Raw genomic sequence first — 23139 nt, 5'->3', positions numbered from 1 at the left:
TGGATTTGGTGAAATTTTGATAAGAGTAATGTTCTTATAAACATAAGCTCGTGAGTATTGTAGATTGGAATATTAATTTTAACAATAATAATAATAATAATAATAATAATAATAATAATAATAATAATAATAACAATAACAATAACAATAATAATAATAAAATACTTTGAAGAATAATGGTATTAAATTTTTCTAGAATGTTAGGTTAACAGTTATAAACACACGCGTTCAGCATGTTTGCGCAAGCACCAACGCATGCATGCACACACGCAAAAATAAACCAAAATCATAGATTTATATACCTCATAATTGCATACACACATATGCATATGAGCATAAGTATGCAAACACACGTAAGACTAAACATATATTACACAGAAATATATATATATATATGTATATAAATATCCTTCTGGATACGCGTTATATGCACATGTTAAAACGTATACACGTACCAACATATAATATAAATATAATCAAAATAGACAACCAAATCTATGCACACAGATAGATAAACAATAGGGTATACAGCTGGGTAATGGGATCGAGAAAAACTGGTAAATATAACCACAGATAGAGTCGTATGAAAAGTCATCATCTAACTTCTAACAAATTAATGAAAAATTTCTTTGAATTATTGAAAGCCAAGTAAAAATTAAGCAATTATATTGAAACTATACACACAAAAAACTAAAAGCAATTATTTTTAATTTGCATGAATATAATCCCTGAAAAGGCTATCAAATAGCAAATCCTTCTTAATTGCTAGCGAACTGAGATTACGAGTAAATTAATTTTAGATATAAAATGACTAGTTCTTATCAGATTGCATCACTATAATACAAACTATATAAAAAATCTGACTCGTGGAGAAATGAAAGGAAAAAGTTACATCAATGTCTTAGATTTTCCGGGTGAATTAGCGGAACTTAACGTGATGCACGTGATTCCCATGAGGAGTGAATCTGCGATGACTCGTTGGAACTAACTCACGAGCGCTTCGGTACTTTACTAAATATCAAACGTCTATACAATTACAACCTCTTCTACGACTAATCTCGCTTCGCATTCTGACGCTAACGCGATTAATTCGCCTTGCCACATTGCGTACGTACAATTTCATAATCTGACGCATCCTCTGACTTTTACGCATCGACGCGTCTCATGGGAATGCTAAAGCTGGTAGGTGGCGTCTACCAACATCTGGAGACACAGATAGAGATAGAAAGAGAGAGAGAGAGAGAGAGAGAGAGAGAGAGAGAGAGAGCTAGTAAGTAAGTCACAATGAGATTTCGGATTGGACTCTGCGTGCTTAAACATTTTACATGTTCGAGTATCATCTTTTAAGCCTATTTCCATGACTTTCATAAATATAATTATAACAATGTGTATGAAATTTTATTCACTGTCACATTAAGTATGTATGAGTAAATAAAATATTATATGAAACTTCATTTAAACAACTACTACACTTTTAGAAATTTAAGATTAAGTATTTAGACTTTAAACTAAAGTTAAATAAACATTTTTAATTTTTTAATTAAACTAAGTGCACTTGTCTTAATTCAAAATTTTGTATATATATAATTTTCATTGTAATGTTTTAAATTATTAAATTTTGGTATTACAGAATTTTTCAAAAATTTAAGCGAAATATTCAACGAATAATAGCCGTGCAAATATATAAATTCGTTTTCATATTTTTCAGTCGCAATGTGTCCCAACTACTTTATTTGATAACTCTCTTTTTTTTTAAGTTCTTTTAATTATATTTTATTCATTTTTCCAACACTCAGATGTATGCGTGCATTTACAACAGAACATTACAATTTTTCCGGAAACTTCAAGCTTCAGAGAAACTTCGCCCTATATTGTAAAATAAAACACCATATAATCAATGAATAGGAGAAATATAATTTTGGAATATTGTATGAAACAAATGTAAAATTAAGTATTAATCGACAAAAAAAAAATATCAAAGTGAAAACTGAAATATTTCCGTCATATGAATGGGAATTCACACTGGGATTTATGCCTAAGTGCGACCTTCAGTTTTTCATAGAAATACACAGAACAATGAAACTCCCTTCGTATTCTCAAAAGTAGTGGAATCGCTTCGTACGGCATTGAAAAACCGAGCGAGACTGAACGTCTCTCTGTCTCTCTGTCTCACTCACTCACTCACACACACACACACACACACACACACACACACACACACTTCAGCATCTTAAAAGTATCTTCCCCCGAGGCTCGTACATCAACCCCTTCGAATTATCCCCGAATTTCTCGTCGAGCATCGACCCTCTGAAATTATCATCGTTTCCTCTTCCTTCTCGTCAAAGGGGAAAAATGAAAAACCAAAGTAGACACGTAACGCGTTTGAAGTGAGCATAGACGAGACAACGAGATGAAAGAATGTGCTGGAATATAATGAAGAAGGAATAACCGGCAAAAAAAAAATATATATATATATATATATCAGCGGTGAATGAAAGGAAAAGAAGCCCGTGAATGATCGTAACATGCCGACAAAAAGAATTAACAGCGGATAATGCATGAGGTGATAAACCGTATGTTGAATTTGCAATGCACTTGGAGAGATAATCTGTGGCGTAATTGTATTAAATGACTTTTAAATTATTTAATTCGGTCGAGGCGTCAGGATAACAATCTATTCGTCGCTATTTCATTGTGTTCCGATAATTTATTAATGAAAGGGAAACAAAATTTTATCAAAAAATTCTTGAATTATTAATATATCGTAAAAATAAAATTGATATTTTCGAGCACTGCAATTACATAAATTGGCAAAGAAAAATCAAGAAAGACACATTATATCTAATAATAATGAAATAGTAATTATGAATAAAGTGCCACGCTTTAATCCTCGAAAAAAAAATGATCGAATTGAGGGGAGATATAAATTGATATGTAAAAATGGAGAAACAAATCCAACCAATCGATATAGATGATATGAGGATTATTAAGTGAGTGAGAATGTATGCGAAAGACGGAAGGAGAATAGATAATTGTGAAAAAATTGCCATTCTGATGAAAGAGGATGGGAGGGAGAGCGCGAAGATAAAGTAAAGTAAAAAAAAGTGAAGTCTGAAAGACCCTGGAGAAATCGAGCGAGGAGTGAAAAAAGTGTTTCGTATCTCGGGAGCTTGGTGTATTGCAAGAGTAGATTATCATTCGTCGAGAAGTTGTACAATCTACATCGTCTGTGGCAACGGGGGTGGGGGGTGGGGGAGGCGTGTCATTCTACCATTTTCTCGCTTTAACTTTTAATGCAGTCGGACTCTTTAACGCTTGTGGGTCTATATAACAAGATATTTTTTAATTTCTCGCTCTTTTTATTTATTTATTTAATTGGATATTGGTGATAGGAGGAAGTTATATTTCTAATAAGTTATATTCGAACATTTAAGAATGCCATGAATTTCCACGAATAGTAGACGGTAAGAGAGAAGAGGTTTGCAAACATCCAATGGAAATTATTATAAGTTATTTACCAATTCCACATCTACATTCTTTAATGTAACACACCGGTGCACCGATAACTTCATATTCTATAACTTAATTATTCAATTTATTTATTGAAATTTGAATTCATGATAATTACCCGTATAAAGGCAGGAAAATAAAATTCATATAATTATTATCTAATTGTTGGATATTACTGCAAGTGCACGATACAATTACTGCTCAACGTATTATTTATTTTAATAATATTATAAAGGTGACCTTAAGGACCTTTGGAAGGAAAAATTATTGTCTTATTCCTTATTTAGAAATATAATAGTATCGTGTTTCTAATTGAACGTCCTTTCACCACGGCATAACAATATGGTAAAAAGGACATTACACGAATCAAATTTCGTTTAATCGTATTTTAACACCTTACTTTCACCCTCGGATGGAATACAAAAATCCAATGAGGAAAATTCCGCTTTCCTTAATTAAGCGATAAGCTCTCTTTGTTCATTTTCAGCAATGGACAGAGACAGCGATAATTCATCATTGCGACGTCTCAGAAATTTACTTGATAAATTACGGATTTTGCGTAGTTCGCTCCACATTGAGAACGTGGCGTCGATTCTCCGAGACAGAGGTACTTACTTAAGACAAACTGAGGCATACAAAATGGAGAGCGGGACAACAAAGTCAAAAAGAAATATAGGAAACAAAGGCTAAAAAGGGTGAAAAAATTCTTCCGCTGCTTGCGATTCTCTCGCATACGGCAGTCTTTAATAAGACAAAGGACTGCAATACAACGCAAGTGCTATTAGAGGGGGTTAGGTAAAGGGTTGGTTAGTCAAGGCAGACTATCCCGGACATTGTCATCCTTGGCATCTCTATTAAACTGAAATGCAATTAGTTTGGACCAATTGGACATTTATAAAATGAAGCAATGAGGTCTTAAGTATACATTGCTGCTCGATTTAAGTGCAAGAATTAACTGAAGTGTAAAGCGATTTATTTAGCCGTCTAACATAATTATAGAATTTTTAGATGAGATTTAAGGGCATTGTTAATAAATATTAGCATAGAAAAGATAAATTACAGTAGTTTTAATTAAATATCAATAACCATTGTTCATATTCGATATGAACTCGCGTTTATAATCCAAATATATTTTGCATGATGATTAAAAAATAAATATAAATGTTATCTTGATTATCTGCATTAGTGATTAGCAAATTTAAATTAAAAGTATGGAAATTTGAATAATATCGTTAAAGCCAATAGTGCTGCTCTAAATAATCAAATCTATATTATAATTATCTGATTTTCATATTGCGTAATAATAAATTGATCCCCTGTCTTTCTACATTTTTAAATAACCTCCATATATTTATTGTATAATAATAATAATAATAATAATAATAATAATAATAATAATAATTACAATATGTAGTAATAATTATAATGAATAGCGCGAACAACAACGATAACAGCAACAGTAACTACAATAACAATAAGAATGCATCCAATAATGGATGCAGAAAAGTTATTGTAATAATCTCAATGTATGAAATCAGCGCGGATTATCACTCACTACAGATAATTATCGGCTTCGGCCTTTAAATAATATATATTTGCAGTTATCGTCTCAGCTTGAAGAATGGCTTGTTTTTCGAATGGCAATGCAAGCGGGCAGGAGTTTTCTCAAGGGAACGAATAACAATATGCGTTGTTCGTTGTTTGAAGGGCACGCGAGTATACGCGATCTCGCGGCCTTGAGATTCATTGAGATCAGATCGTCGGGAGTAGCAGCCGTTGGTTAATATCACTAATAACTAGTCAATCCTATCTATAAAGAAGCAGGAAATGCGATCGTCCGTTGCGGTAATAGGGAGCAAAGGGCATGGGAAGCAACGGGCCAAACTCGAGCTCCAAATCGAAAGGTTGCGCCTACAGAGGAACCGCAACGAGAGCTAAGTAACGAGAGAAAGAGACGGACGAAGTAGACACGGCGCTGCTAAGCAGATAACCTTAATGTATTTGGCCGTCGTTGAGAGCAGCCAAAGGAGCAGGATATCCCAGAGATGCGAGGTCGGCTCCCAGGAGCTCCCTATCAGCCCCCCCTCTTGCCCGCGCTGTCGCCGCAACCAAGGCCCTTCTCTACCAATCTACTAGGAATATCTAAATGCAAAACTCCCTCGCTCACTCCGACGTGAGCGAGCCTTATCTCGTCGTGGCAGTCCTTATATAGAGCGTCGAGTCACGGCCCGAGGATCCGAGGACCGAGGGCACTTTAGACGCGGTGCCAAGGCGTTCCCCCGACATATCTGCCGATTCCCTGGATTTCCGGTCGTGGAGACTGCCGGGGACGGGAATTTCCGCGGAAATTCACCATTGCCCCCGGCTTCGCGAACGGTGACGTGCGAGGCAAATTTTCCCTGACTGATGAGCAATTGCCCCGCCGGGTAGTAAAATGCTAGAGGAGACTGCAAATCGCGATGTACAAATGTTTAATTGTACCTTAGCGTCTCAATCTTGACTTTGAACATTACTCGACGCTCTCTTTCGGCTAATAAATTTTATCTCGAGCATTTTAACCACTTGGGCTACTTTATTCATATTTTACTTTGTTCATTACGAAAATTGTTTTTAAAGAAAATTGCTACATTAAACGCGGCTCGAAGAAACATGAATCTAAAGTCAAGTACGGAGGAGCAAAGTTCGTACGCGTATTCAATGTCTATTTATAATTTATAATTCATTATAAATTATATTTATATATATATATATATATTTATAATTACACTCGGATATTTGTAATATTGACATATTGAGGGTGTAATTCAAATGCCGAGCGAACCATGAAATTAATTATAATTGCTGATTAAGAGCCGAGAATACGAAAAGATTATTAAAATAATTCGATACCAATTGGTTTGCACATTAATACAAAGAACTTGCGACTTGCAAAAGTGAAAAAAAGTTTTTCAAGAACAATGGACTTGAATAGAAAATGGACAGAGGAGAAAGAACATGCATTTACTTGATAAAAAGATAACTATGGGCAAGTGAACAGTAATAGGGAACGAGTGGCAAAGACAGCGAACGAGATAGTGATGGGAGTGAGGGCAAAACAGAGGGTTCCAGTAAAATGTATTGAACATCGATTCCAATTCCGGAGTGTCTCAAACTCCACCCCCGAAGTGTCGAGCGATTGTGCGGCTGTTTCTCACAAAAGCTCGCCTCTCGAAAACTCGTTTGCCAAGCCAACAATCGGATGCACGAGGTATGGGGTTACCATAGTTAAATAGAAACAGTACAAAGAGATATAGTCATAGGTAATGTGTGCGTGCGTGCGCGAGTGCGTGCGTGCGCGAGTGTGATCGCGTACCTGCGTGTATGCGTGAATACAGATATAGAGAAGCGTTAGTGAGGGCGTGCGTGGAAACACGACAGTAAGAACAGAGAGAAAGAGGAGTGGCGAATAGAAAGAAGAAATGGATTTCGAAGCCGTGCAAAACAAACCGAATTTCTCGAGTTCAACCTGTTGCCCATTTCATAAGCATTACGAAAACTATAATCTATGATTCAAGTTGTTGGCCCGAGCAATGTTTCGTTTGTAGTGGTAAACAGGTATGCACTGAGTACATTTAAAAGTGCTGAATGTCGGTAAATTTATATCGGCTTAGATAAGATGTATTTGAAAATTGAAAATTGAAAAGAACATTGGTTCACTTGCATGATTTTGCTCGATATTATTGTTTATTCAATGAAAAACAATTGCCAAGTAGAAACAAATGTTTCCTGCATATATATTTATTTTGACGACAGTATTATAAAAAAAAAAATAAAATAAAATAAAAAAAAAATTACAATATTCAAACCCTAACTCCAATTACAAAATATACCAAATATTTCTCAAAAACATAATTAAAAATCGATATTAGCGTAAATTCAAAATTACTACAATCATCTAATATTCATAGTTTTATATTAGTAAATCATACTTATATACTAATATATATTTCTTTCTTAAAAAATGTCTTCAATTTCATTTCAATTCAACATAGATTTAATATTTTCATTGCTTGAAATATGTCGAAATCTCATTAAAATTTGAATAGTCGACATAGACATTGGAATTCTGTGAGAAAATTTTATTTATCTATAATAGCGTAATGATTTACTGTAAATGACACGAGTAAAAAAGTTGGTTCTCTCTTTTATTAATGTCTAGTAAACTTTAAATTTTATAAATGCAATTGACATTAGATAAACGAAAAGTAGAATATAATAGGTAAAATTATAAAGATTGAAAATTATAAAGAAGGTATTTTTACCATTTTACGTATTATTGTTAAACTGACACGAATCATTATAAAATATCAATTTTTTATAAACGAATAATAAAGATATTATTTCAAGCATATAAATTCTTTAGTGTGATAATAATTTTTTTAAATCAATTCGTATTATGTACAGTTTTTTTTTTTTTTTTTTTACATAGTTAAATTAAATTTTTCTAAATTAATCCAATTTACGCTCCAAGGAATTTGATATAAGTTTATTCATCAAAAATATTTGAAATATATATGAGAGAGAGGAGAAAATTTAATGTCCAATAAAAAATGCTGCAATATTCAAATGAAGAAGCTCAATAGTAATTCAATTAGTATTATAATCTATGGATAATTTTGAGTGAATAATTCGTCAATATTATCAATATTTTCCTATGTAAATTAAGTTTATGATAAAAGGCTTATTTTGTCAAAAAAAAATCTATTATATATTCAAATAAAATCTATATAAAAATAAAATCGTTTGCGAAAGTTCATCTAAGGATGTATGCACATACGGTTAGCCGAAAGTATTCGATGAAATCTGTTCAAGATTTCCTTGGATTCCATCAGCCAATAGTCTGCACTCCTATCCTCTTTCCACATTCGCATTATTTCCCTCGTATTAAGAGGAAGTAAATGGTTCGTCAAGTTTCTTCTAAGAGGGCTCGAGTCACAGGAAAGTACTGCGGCGTTTGCACAAAGTTTAGAGGCGCGTACAAGGGAGAATACCAGCAACGAGAAGAGGAAAAAAGGGTGATTAAGGGGTGGTCGACCCTCATTTCAATTCGCGGAGGACATAAATCTACGTCGTTGGCACAACTCTGCACTGGTTCTGCCTGTCTAAGCGCCTTCAGTGAGGTGAAAGTCGGAAGGTCCACCCCCTTGGAGAGTGTGAGCAGATAAAGGAAGAAGGTGGAAGGACGACAAAAGAATTCAAGAAAGTATTTCGGAGTAAAGGATGTAAACATGAATAAAAAGTTGAATTATATTGTGAGTTTTTATACTGAATTCTTTACTATATTGAGATTGGCAGGACTTTTATTGGCAGGACACTAATCATCTGATTTAATTTCATTCATTTACGTTTTTTTTTAGTTTCTCAAAACTCTCAAATGACTTAAGCAGATGTATTATAAACATATACGTAGACCAGAGTGCGCGCGTATACATGAGCAAACGCAAACACAGAGAGAGAGAGAGAGAGAGAGAGAGTTTAATTTATCTTATGATCGAATATGCCATTACAAATTACGCATTGATATCTAAATTTGAAAATGATGGAGCGATTAATTATCAATTAGTCTTCGTTTTTCCTACTGTTTAAGAGTTTCAGCGATGCGAAATTCCTTAAAAATTTAATTTAAATGTATACTTTTAAATCGTCCCATATTATTTTGAAAGATAGCACTATATCGATCGGATGAGTATGAAATTTCATTCTGTCTATTAGATGAAAAATCCTATGTCGATTTTCTTAAATGCATAATTTTCCATTTTAAACTTTGTATGAATTTGATACTTTATATTATCTTCTGTTGCTTTAATTTTGATTTCTTTTTATCCTTTGAAATATCGACAATAAAAATTGCGATACGCTTCTCCTTTATTGTGTTGTTGTATATATATTATCAATTGAAGTTGTAAGTTCAATCTCATCTTTTAAAGTTACATTATACATCACGACATGTAATTCTATTTACATCAAATGTTATTAAGTCCTTCATAAATTGCGAATTAAATTAAATTCTTTTTTGCGAATGTATGTCGCGTGAAAATGCGTGAAAATGTGCATTTACTTTATTCGGAAAATATTCGCAGTGCGAATTATTTATCACCATAGACCATAGACCATTTGGACCATAAATAATATTTGTGCATAAACCTCCGAGACTTTTTAAGACTTTTTGAAATTATAAGTAATTTTTTTATTTCGCTTTCCATGAAATCTAATTGAGAATTTGCAAATGTTATTTCGTAATTAATATATCAGTCTTGGATTCTGAAGTTTAATTAATTATAAACACTGTTAATCTTATTTGTTTTTTAATACATATTTTCATTTACAATATTCACTCATTTAACAATTTCAGATATTGTGTACATTGTATATCAATCATTTGTTACAGCAATTTTCATCGATTCAATTATTATTAACGAGCGCTCCGTTACAGATATCAACGCTACTTTCAATAGCAATTTTTATCAATTTAAAAGGCACTTCGTCAAAAAATTTATAATATTTATTTTACCACACTCAATTCGAATAATTAATACGTTCAAATAGACGAAATGATATTTCATTCCCTCAATTATAAATTAATAAATTTCATTAATAAACTTATAAATGAAAAGCTGTATTATATCTTTGAATACACCGAGTAGAAATATGTAGCACGCGATTCGGATAATTATTTAATAACGATCAATTTTTTATAAACAAATTGACATTTTGAGAATTTCAAGCTATTTACTGTTCAAGTATATTGATATTTTTCGGTGGAATGAAATTTTCATAACATTAATAATCTATTATGTGATTAATAAAAAAATAAATAAAATAATTTATGAGCTAAGGTTTCTACAAAAGCTAATTTTCGTGAAAAACTCAATTTGGAGATAAAATATTAAGGTAATTTGAATGACACAGGGTTTGTACCAATTAAAAAAAATATATATATATATATATATATATATATATATATATTAATTAAACGACTCTAGGCGTACATTTGACTTATTTGTTCATTGTCGTACGAATGTTTGAGAAATATAACTATAAAGAAATCATCCGCACCAAATTAAGCGCTAAGGTTTAACAAGAAACTTAAAAACCAAATATATAAAGAACGAGTACCTACCTGGAAAAAATAATATAACAGAAGTAAGCGAAAGGTCGCTCGTGAGGACAAGAAATGAATAGAATAATATAAAGTGCCGTATTCATGCTGCAGGTACAGACGACCTCACAAGAGTCGCGAATATGTCGCGCAATTGTCGTGTCGGCACAAGCAGGGTACCAACTTGAAGGACGGTCGGAATTCTGGTTCGCGCGTTCGTCCACGAGACCGAAACCGGATGGAGCCGTATTTTCCTGGTTACGTATATCACTCTGGATTTATAGTAGGAACAAATGTCTGAACAAGTGCCGGAGTTCGCGCAGACGCGCGTGAGAGACACAGAGAGAGAGAGAGAGAGAGAGAGAAAGATAGAGAGAGAGAGAGAGAGATAGGCACGCGCGCGCATATATAGCTATATGTCGTTGTACGGAGAGTCATGCATCATGTCTGGCTTCAGCGTCGCCCGGGGACAGGAAGATTATACTTTCCTCTTTATACTCGTCTTTCTCACTCTATCTCTAGGCTGCTCTAGTCCCTGTCACATAACTCGCACATTGGCCTTTTTTGCGTCCCGATCGACTTTGCTCGGTATTCGTGTTTTAGGCTGAACATTATTTATAGGTTTGCTCCACTCCTTCTTTAACGCGGAATATTTACTCGTAGAATATGTTGCCGAACTCGCCGACTACAAAGCATAGTACGTTCAATTATCAGTTGGATTAAGAACTACAACAGACAGATCAAATCTCCAGTCCCGCCATTAAAATTATATAGCAAGATTTTAACACTAATTATCGTCAATGTAAGGAACCGTGCATTTTAGATTTATGCAGATGAAAATTAATGTATTGGTATAATATTTTACTTTTGTATTTGCAAAAAGAACAAAAAAAAAAAAAAAACAGAAAAAAAAAAAACAGGTAATAATATTTCCAAATTATTGCCGACTATGCTATATAACCAAGAAATATACTATACCAAATAAAAATTTATTTGAAAAATTATTTCTAACAGTTGCATCTTTAATATGGAAGTTATATTTAATTATAGAATAATTATGAAATGATATCATTGCAATTCTGCATAAATCCATAAATAATGAGTGATAAATTATAAAGTATTTCTTATTAAATCTGGGATCGTTTGCGTTATAAAAATCAATAGCGAATTAAAATTAACATTGAAAACAATAGTGTGCGATCTGCTATATTTATGTTTATGATATTTACATTCTTTTTTCCATAAGAATAACAATAAATAATTATCTTGGCAGATAATCATCATTTTTCCCAAAATTAATATATTATTTCGATAAAAATATTAATGCCTCAAGCACATAATAAACTTAAAAATAGAAATTGAATAAAATAATTCTATGTATGTGAACCAAATAAAATAACTAAGCCTTGCTTTCAATTGTGCACTATCTACGCTTTCTGCATCTATTATTCAAGTTGGCTGAGTAAAGGAAAATATCGAATCAGAGGATTGCGTTCAAATACCAGGTACGGGATAAGATTTTTAAATAAGACTTTATTTCTCCGAAAATTCGTATTTCTTTATATGATAGAAGATTTTAAAGATTTTTGTAATATTAGGTCTTGATGTTATGACATCGGGGCTACTCCTTACTAACTTATATATATATATATTTACATATATATATATTAAACGACAGTATAAAATTATAAAAACTTCTGCTGTAAGATATGGTTAAATATATAAATATATATTGTAAAATAAAACGAATGAAGTTTATTCCACTGCAAACTTGATTATCATTAAATTCAATGTTGAAATAAACTTTAAAATCAGATCTGAATAAGTGTACAAGTTTATAAACAAATAATTGTTGGTATATTTATATTACTTTAACGATATGATATATATATATATATATATATATATATATATAGTTTTAAAATATAAATAATATTATGTAAAAAATAGAGTTGATCGTCTATAAATACAATGATATTGGTTATTTAACTAAACTAAATAAAGTAGGAAACAAGTAGAATATAAAATAACAAATTCAAAATAATTTGCAAGTATACTATATACTTTAAGTTATGATTAAATGTTTAATTCATTAAATTCGTTAATTTATTTTATTATATAAATGGTCTGATTTTAATTTGTGTCTCCATAATGATAATTATTAGAATTTTTCTAAAACATCGACCGACTTCAAATTTTTGACATAATTATAGATTATCAACTAATGAGCGAAAACGAATATTAAAATATATTTCAATTTATGTGGAGAATACCGGAATTACAATTTCAATTTTATTTAGTAATATGGACAGAATATTGCTCATTTCGTTAAATAATAGTGGCTAAACTGATTCCTATACGTTTCACATTCTATAAAAAAAAAAAAAAAAAAAGCTTTCGGATATTGGCAAAAGAGAAAAATTAGAAAATAACGTTTCGGCTGTGAGAATTTTTGTATTTACTAAGAGCTACTCGAGTTTATGTAAATTCTTTCATAAAGTAAACAACATTTTATATTCTTATATTTCAAATATTTTCAAAGAATATCTATTAAAACAATACATGCTCAATTTCATTACTCATTCATTTACTGATTTAATATTGTATAATCGTTTTTGTTTGGTAGATATCTATCTTTTTTATAAATACTTTATAAATAATTTTGAGAATAATAAGAAGGGCTCAGTTTTAGCATTAAATCCTCCTTTATTTTCAATGAATATTATAATCAATTAAACCGTCATGAAATTCACATTATACTAAAAATCGTCTTTTAATAAATCACTAATAAAATGTTAAAGATATATTTAATATTATTGTAAGAATATCTAATCAGTTATGCCACTACAGTCATGATTATATCAATTACCGTAAGGCGATGTAGTTAAATTTAATGACTCCATTCGCGTATTACTTACCTAGTTAAATTGTATTCGATCTTGCGCTTGCGAGACGCGTAATGTAAAACTAAATTATTTACAAAGCAGTAATATTCATTTATCATCTGCAATATAAAAATATAATTTATGACACTGTGATAGTTATTTTTTAAACAATACTTACCTCCCAATGTAAACTCAACGAAGGTGAGAATCAGTTATCATTACAGTTCGTACTTTACTGTTCAATAGAGAAAAATTAATCAAGCAAGCATGGTACTAAGGTTAGATACTCAAGGATACTACTTAACAATTAGGTTAATAATTGCCGTAATGTAGGAGCACTAATTAATTCGCCAATAATTTTCATTGACTCTTCATCTGAGATTTACATTTTTTTTTATATTTATTCCACTTTCTTAGTTAGAAGCGTTAAAATATTGGATTGTATGTAAGTATATTTATTTAATTCATAATAAAAGATTTAGATTTATTATTATTGTGATGCAATGATTAATAAAAATAAGTGCACATTCTTTATTGTATTTTGAATTAAAAATAAAAAAAAAAATAAACTTTAGAGGTATCATTTAGGAATTAATTCTGATATTAACATTAATTATAATGGAATAATTATTACACTCGTCTGTTTAAGGTTACAAGGTTACTTATTCCATGAAAATAAAGGAACAGCAAAAGATCCCAACGAATAACCATTTATTCAAATATAGGAGCATTTTTTAGATAAACGACTATTAAATTCGTTATCTTATGCAGTACATTCGCAATTTATAATGGCGGTGATTCAATGTATGAATAAATAAACTCTTACGTTTAATTCGGGGGCGTAATTTAAGAAAATGACTATATATCATAAAATATTGTTGGATACCATATCTATGTAAATTTAATATAGTCTAGCTGAAAAGAGTGTCATTTTTAATTACCAAGTACAATTATTTTTTCAAATTATAAATGAAGGACGGTAAAATAATTTTTCCTTTATTAAAAACATGATCTAATATCGCAATATCATTTAGAAACTATGAGAAACATGCTTAACTGTAAGTAAGCATAACTAAATAATTATATTTATTGTAAAAAATATTTTTTAATTTTGTATCCATTATGTGAATTTTAAATTACTTTGTATTAGATCTGATAATTAATAATTATAAAATTGGGTTTTATAATCATTATCATACGCATATCTTATCAGCTACATATTAGTTTGTTTATACATATATATATATATATATATATATATATATATATATATATATAAATGTATATATGTATATAACATATATAAATATAACATAAAATATAAAAAATATATATAAAAAAATTTATATATAATAAACATAGCATGTTTATAAGTATTAACTTTTCAATTGCACTATGTTATTTTACATATCATTTATTTTGAAATATTGTTTTACGACTATATTAATCGACTCCTGATATAATTAAAATTGTAATGTATAGTACACAAAGTGAATACATTTGAAACAGAGTGCATAAAAAGGAAGGAAAACTGAGGAAAAAGAAGAAACATAGAGCGTGGGTAAAAGAAAATTTATCAATTGATAATACAATATATCTTGATTTAATTAAGCATTGAGTAAATCTAGCATAATAAAATTCTATCATGTGGATTAAATCACTTTCATATTTTTCCATTAAAATTAACAGTTTATATTTAATTGATCAAATAAAAATGGATATCGATTTTCAGCAATTTTCTTTCCTTCTACCAACATGAATCTTCAAATTAAATTAAAAAAACTCACTCGACAATGTGTTTCCGTAAACGTAACGCAATAACAGGACGTTGACTTTTTCATATATTAAAATGTATAAACAACATGTCATAGAGATGAAAGCAAGTAAAGTTGCACTGGCAGTTACTCACAGTTTCAACTTACATAGTGAAAAATGTCTGATATTCTATGAATTATTCGTATCGTTTATTATCGACGCATGAATCATTAATTAACGATTCATTAAAGAAACGTCATCGAGGTTACGCAAGGCAGAGTAAAACTTTCAGTGCTCAACTTGCTTAGGAGGTCCTGCCAGGGGAGTGAAAACATAGATAAAGGAGATGTAGAAGGGGTAGAGGAGTTCGCAGGATGGAAATTTCACATGGGCACTGTTACGTTAATAATAAAGCTGAGGCTGAATATAACGGCCGCAAGTGAGCCTCCTGCAGTATTAATTGAGCATTATCCCAGCACAATAACGCTGCCCATAATGCTCGTTTTAACAATCACGCTTCGACATTATCGACATTCGCAGGGATCGATCAACAGCCCCTCCCACCAATTCGCACAACTGCTTTTCTCACTCAGTCTGACTTTCTTTCGAACCTTGTATAATTTCGAAACTTTTATGCGTTTATATTCGAATGTCTTCTACTTCACATTTTCATTGTTCTATCTAACTCACATAATCACGCATTCAACAAATATTGTTCTATACAAGTATATTTATTTCCTATGCAGAGCTGGAGAGGGACGCACTCTACTAATACAAATTCTATATACACTAATGAATTTAAATTATGTTTTTGCTACATCATTTATGTCATTTTATGCTTTGCTCATCACTTGACAATCTACACAAATGGCCGCGCTTTGTCCTTCATCGTTGTTCTAACCATTGCTCATTTTATCTTTGTTTTTTGTTACATTCCAATGGTACTTCCGACAATTAATTCACTTGTTATTCAGTAAACTCTCTCTCACTCTGAATTAGCATTTTTTATTTACAATCCTGTCTTTTCTTTAATTATATTTGGAAATTTGTTATAGACAAGATAACATTTTAGATTTTCCACATGGATCCATATTTTCATATGATTATTTATATTTACTTAACATTGAGAAATAAACAATGTCACAAATTGACGAATGACATTAAGGATTCAAAACGAATATATTTCTATTTAAGGAAGTTAATGAATTATCAGAAAATTGAGAGCTCACATTATAATAATTTTATAATTAATTCTAGATTTCAATTGTAATAGATAAATTTGTGTTGATTTAAAGCATAACAGAGTGAACGTAATTTCATATTTGTAATACAAAAATTCTGTACAACAAAATTCCATGTCAAATAGAAGAATCTTTAAGATTATGTTAATTATACTCTGGAACAATTATAATTGTTCATAAAATATAGTTACTTTCATCGTTTGATACAAAAATTCAGAATAAATAGAAAAAAGGTAATTAAACTAAATCTAATAATAATGAAATACTTTAATTATACTTTCTAAAGCCGTTAGAGTAGCTGATTTATAAATTATTGTTAACTTTTCCTACATTTTTCAAATTTGTACTTCGAAATATTTTATAGTAATTTGAAATATAAAATTTTTTAATTAATTAAATTTCAATAAATGAACGATATTTTATAAATTAAGTACAAAGGTGTGGAGAAATATTTCAGTATATTACGTTATAGTAAATCATATAATCATAATAAATATAAAATCATAAAGCTAATAATATTTCAATCATCATTAAACTATTGATAAATTTGATACTTCATGCTTTTAATGTATAAATAGTATACTAGTATGTGTACGATAAAAAAATTTTCTACGTTAGAACCTGAAATTATACTCTGTAATACTTCGAACTAATTTAACTGATATGGATTACGCAGGTACGTACACGATATGAAGTGAAGTTTTGTGTGCTCAAATAGTTCAAGAACTTATTATAACTAATGAAATTTTCGGTTGAAATACTACGAGACATGAGTGAAAAAAGCAAGAAAGTGAATATAGGTCTAAAAGAGAAGTGAAATTCAGGAGAGGGAAAATGAAATTTTCACCACGTGAGGCGATATTTGAATGGGCGTGCCGTCGCACATTCTCAATTCGTAAGTGCTAGTCTGACTTTTGAAGACTCGTGTCATCAGAGACGAGAAGTTTTATTTTACGAATAAAAAGATGTTTCTCCTTACCGTGAAAGTCTGAATGAACGAATGAAATGAATATCGTCTGTGCAAAGGGTCGAAGGTTGCCCGGAAGAGTAAACGAAGAAATGTCTTGTGATGTGGTAAATGAGAATATGAGTATTCGTGCCATACAATTCATGTTCACGTTGCCAAAGAATTCAGTTAACTACAGATTTTTATAAATATCGAAAATTTAGAAAAAAAGACTTCCTTGTAAAGTATCTCGTTATCATTACTTTCCTAATAATATAGTTAATTTTGCAAATAAAATATTCAGGCATTCCATAAATGTAAAGCAAATTTAACTATATAAAAGCTAATATATACATATATATATATATATATATATATATATATATATATACACGACAAAATATAAACATATTATTCAGTAAAAAATATGCAATAGTTGATAAAAATTATTATATTCAAGCAAAATATAAGCTGTTGCATATTGTTTAATTTAAAATATTAGTACGAGATTATTTGATTTGTAACATACGTGTGACAATATTCTTCAAATATTGTTAAACATCAATTATGAATATAAGAGAATTAAATTATAAAATTAAAAGTTCCACATATTTCGAAAATTAATAATCTTGACACAATTATTGTACCCATTACATAATGTACAAATTTATAATGAATATTTATTATCAAATATTTTATTCAAGGAAAATTACAAAATAAATAACGGTTGAAAGTTCATTTTTGTTCTGATATATTACATTTTCGAAATTAATTATTATCGTCCTTATTTCACGTAATTTCACAAATAAATTATTAAAAACTCACAAACTTGACAATTCATTTTTATTTAAATTTAACGATTCGAGCTTAAGGGAGTAGTTGGCCCGCTGAAGCACCCACCCCCACCCCTCCGCCCCCGACCCCCGGCGCGACACACACCATCGTCAATTTATTCAACGTCAGATTGTCATGTTTAACGTTCTTACGGACCAAGCAGCCGTAAAGTTTTGCACTCTTATCTCGAATATGGTATGGTCGCCTCCGCGTACTCGTGAAAATATTGCCTTTGACGCAAAGTACCGAGCTGTTAGAGCCAGATCGTACGAAGAAATGCAGGTTATGGCTCGTGGAGGATTAGCACCAGGTAAGCCGACGAAGGATGGAGTGCGTGCGAGTACACTCCTCCTGCATAACAGCACGTGAGTGAACGAGCGAACGATCAAGACTCATTCACGTAGGAATTTACCAAGACAGCAAATAATGTTAGTACGTATAAAGACCTCATTGTGATAAATAAATTTCGGAATTGATGTATTTTCAATATATATACTATTTATAAAAAGATAATAAAAGAATAAAAAACTTTATTCATAAAATATATATGTTAAAAGAAAATGATTTTACAATTAATGTATTCTTCGATTAGTTAGTATGAAATTAAAAATCTCACAAAATTATGACGAATAAATGATCAAAACGTATGATGTAAAATAAATTATTAATTTATACTAGCATAATTATAAATGCTGGTAATATCATTTCTCTGAAATATTTCTCAAGGGATATGTATAAAATAAAATTTCGAAGATTACCGATGTTTTGCAGGCGTGCGCAATGTATACTACAAATGTGTAAAAAACATATATATTTATATATATATATATATATATTCGGTTCTCTCTTACGCTTTCTCTCTCTCTCTCTCTCTCTCTCTCTCTATATATATATATATATATATATATATATATATATACATTTCGCCGATAATAAATACGCTTGGATTGGTAACAAGAGGGCTCGACTAAGCCGAAATATGGAATATTCCAGCCATTATTGTCCACGATTCATTATAATAATGAAACCACGTGTGAGTGGCGGAAGTGCCGATCGGAAGTAGGACAAATGTACATACATGCTTCATAAATACGTACGTATATACATATACACGTGCATGTATACATGCGTATCTGCATAAATACCTATCTGTATAGATATATATTTCAACACACATATACATATATATATATATATATATATATATATATATATATATATATATATATATTCCGAGTACCATATAACGGAAGTAGGCATGTACAGTTATCTAACTAAATTTATACAATTGACTATTTGTATATAGAATGAAATAGACATGTATTTTTTCAAACTGAAATCGATAACTTAAAGGTTAGCTACACAAAATTTCATAAATTTTTGAAAGTAAAAACAGTTTTCCGCTTATGGTGGAATCGTGGTAAACTTACGCGTGGTAGAATAAATTTACATAATCGGTTTAATAATTAATATTGTGATAGGTGATAATCGATTATTTAAATGAAGCAGCTAGTGATTATGCAAAGAGCGATTAATGAAAATTCAAGGGAATTGCAGATAGAAATATTATGGTTTGTTTTAGGTTTATTTAATGTGAATAAGAAGTTTGCTACTTTTTTCTTCAGTAACTCAATATTAATAATGCAATTAAAAAAATTTTCCGTATTCACAAGAAATATTTTAATGTGATATGAAAAAATAAATATCAGATTTTTTTATTAATAACGACAATTTTTATTTTCAATTAAACAAACTAAAAGCACAAGCTCTTATAATTAATATAATTTACTTTTATTAAGATTACATTTGTAACAATAAGTTATAACATAAAATTCGCTTGACAAAATTTAAATTTTCTTTCATTAAAATTTCTTCGAATAAGTCGAAAATTTATAAATATTGCTAAACTTTGTACTAAAGTAATATAGTATATTTTTATACTTATTTCAATTTTACATTTTATATTAAATGGAATTATTTGCAATGGAATTCCCTTTTCTGCATTATTATTCTTTACTTTACTTTTCAAACATGTATTTTACGATGTTTATTTTACGAAATAATTAGTTATATTTATTTAAGTAGATCCCTAATTAAATCCGCAATATCCATTTTTCTGTGAATAAAATACTAAATATTAAAATTTACATATTTTAAATTATAAAATAAGGTATTAGCTATGAAATATACATCAACTGCAAGAAAATAATTTATTTTTCAATTAAATAAAATAATAAAGTAATATCGGTTGCTTTAATAATCGCTATTGAATCCTTATATATATATATATATATCCAGTACTATTATTTTATAGAGGTTAAAAAAATTATTGATACTTCTGAAGCTGAAAATACTCTTTAAATATGATGAAATATAATTATTTTAATCTGAACAGTGTTTTTAATGTGAAGTTCTCGAAAATACCAGTCACTACATGAATGGACGAGTTGAAAACCATAAATTACATACAAGAATGCGAAAGTGCAACTTGAAAATCCTATTATACTATTTCAAGATTTCTGTTAAATATATGTCAAGTCTTATCTTTGGGAGTTAACCTGGACGAGTGGGTTATCGTGAATAGAATTGCACTAGTGATTAGTACTGAAGACAGAGAGTGAAAGAGAGGGTGGGAGGGAGGTTTAAAAACGAGAGTGAAAGTAATAGGTTGAAAGGAGTAGCCGAGAAGCCCAGAAGCGAGAAGAGACTCGCGTATACCTGCTAGTAGAAGATGCGTGTTCGACTCTTATCAGTGATAGAAATAAGATAACAATGGACGTTTAGTATCTGCAGACAGCAAACCGAATCCTGAACGGAACTTCAATGCACGTGCCAGTAACTAGCAGAACCTAACGATCCTTGTAAAAATTTAAACTGAGAAGACGATTACAAATTTTAATTGAGAATACTTAAAAATTAAATTTTATGCATTTTATTCAAGCAATAAAAATTTATAGCTTGAACTTTTATTTCATACTCATTTGAACGAACTTGGAAAGATGCTTCTATTAATTCTGCGTTCAAATTTTTAAAATTATCTTCTTCTTTTTTTTTTAATAGGGAATTAGTGCATGAATACAATGAAAAAAAAAATCATGACTTACTGAAATCTCATAGTAATGAACCTATTTCATAATGGCTATTTTACAGAGACTATGCAATTGATAAGATAGCTGACGCCTATCTTGATATAAGCAAACGACTAAGAATTTTCGTCTTTCACGAGAGGTTTAAAAACATAAACTGTCATTAATGGTGAAGAAATTTTTTTTTATAAAATATATAAATAAGCAAAGATAATTTAGGATTTTCACTCAAACTTTTATGCACAATAGATTTCAATCTCTTTATGCATAGAATGGAGTATTATATTTAGTATTTTCCATATTGATTATTAAATGGAAAATTTAAAAAAAAAAAAAAAAAAAAAAAAAATTCTAGTTGTTATATGAGAAAATTTAATGGTTAAAAATTTGTATACATTTTATTGCAAATTATAGATTTTTGCATCATTGTTGAAAGAAATTATATTCAACAATCGACGGTTTGAAAATGATATCGAATGAAGTTCATTCATTAGAAATTACGACAAATTCTCGAAAGTAATTAAAGCTTGCCTATTTCAAATTTCTAATAGCTCTTAAATTATATTTAAAATATGTATTATCGTTTTTCTCACATCGTCTTTCTATTTAATAAAATAGAACGTTATCTACAAATGAACACTTTTACACCATATACTTGCGCGAATAAAGAGAAATACACTTGTGGTCGATTTAGCACAGATAATTGAACAGTTTGTCGCCTCAAAAGAAATACGTTGTAAGAGAAAGAGATAAAAAGAAAAGTGAAACTCGTGTCAACGGAGATCCATCTCTTTCTTTCCTTTATTATGCTTTTCCTTTCTATTCAATGTAATACAAAAAATTCAACGCTCATTTTTAAATTGGAGTTTCCCTTTATGGAAATATCCTCCCAGATAATAGTAAACTATAATTTGAGTGATTCGATAGTCAGTGCTACTATTACACTATCCGTTTGTCTACGAACGAAAATACATTCGAATATCATGGATAATTCTCGTATATAAATAATATTTTTATATAAAATAATATTTTTTATTCACGTATTTTTGATTGAAAAACTAGATTTTTTTTTTTTTTTTTTTTTTAAATATATTTAAGAGTATTGATAAATATCCAATGCATTCTGCTCCAGAATAATTGAATGGAACTTTTGAAATTAATTAAATAAAAATGTATTAATTTCATAAAAGTTCAGAAAACATTATAATAGAAATGATCACCAAGTAACGAGGCAGTAAATTTATTTTTTACTATAAAATTATATATATATATATGTTTCTTATTTCGTCAATACGTTAAACTTTGAATGTACTTCTAAAATTTGTTTTTTTTATAGACAAAGATCAAGTACACACCTATATCACACACACACACACACACACACACACACACACACACACACACACACAAAGCAAAATAAACCTATGTACATAAAAGCCACAAGGCATTATATGAACGACAAGTTAAAATACTGCCGCGTCCTTGTTTAGTATTCATCATATCACAGGTCTAGCAGAATATCACTATAGTCTTGTTTAGTATTCATCATATCACAAGCATAAGCTCGAAGAGGTACAATAAACATCAGAGCTACAATGAAAAGCAGAAAGCTACAAAGCTCGAAAAGTGACTATCGCCTTGGACCAATCCTTATTATGACCTCCTTTAGATATCCGTGAGAGACGATGCGCACTCGTGTAACCAGATTATTTCTCGCGCGTTTTGACCAAATGGGCAATTGGAT

Source organism: Ceratosolen solmsi, unplaced genomic scaffold (assembly GCF_000503995.2).
Source record: "Ceratosolen solmsi marchali unplaced genomic scaffold, CerSol_1.0 scaffold3, whole genome shotgun sequence".
In the NCBI taxonomy this organism is placed as follows: domain Eukaryota; kingdom Metazoa; phylum Arthropoda; class Insecta; order Hymenoptera; family Agaonidae; genus Ceratosolen; species Ceratosolen solmsi.
Note: the sequence above shows the minus strand (reverse complement) of the source record.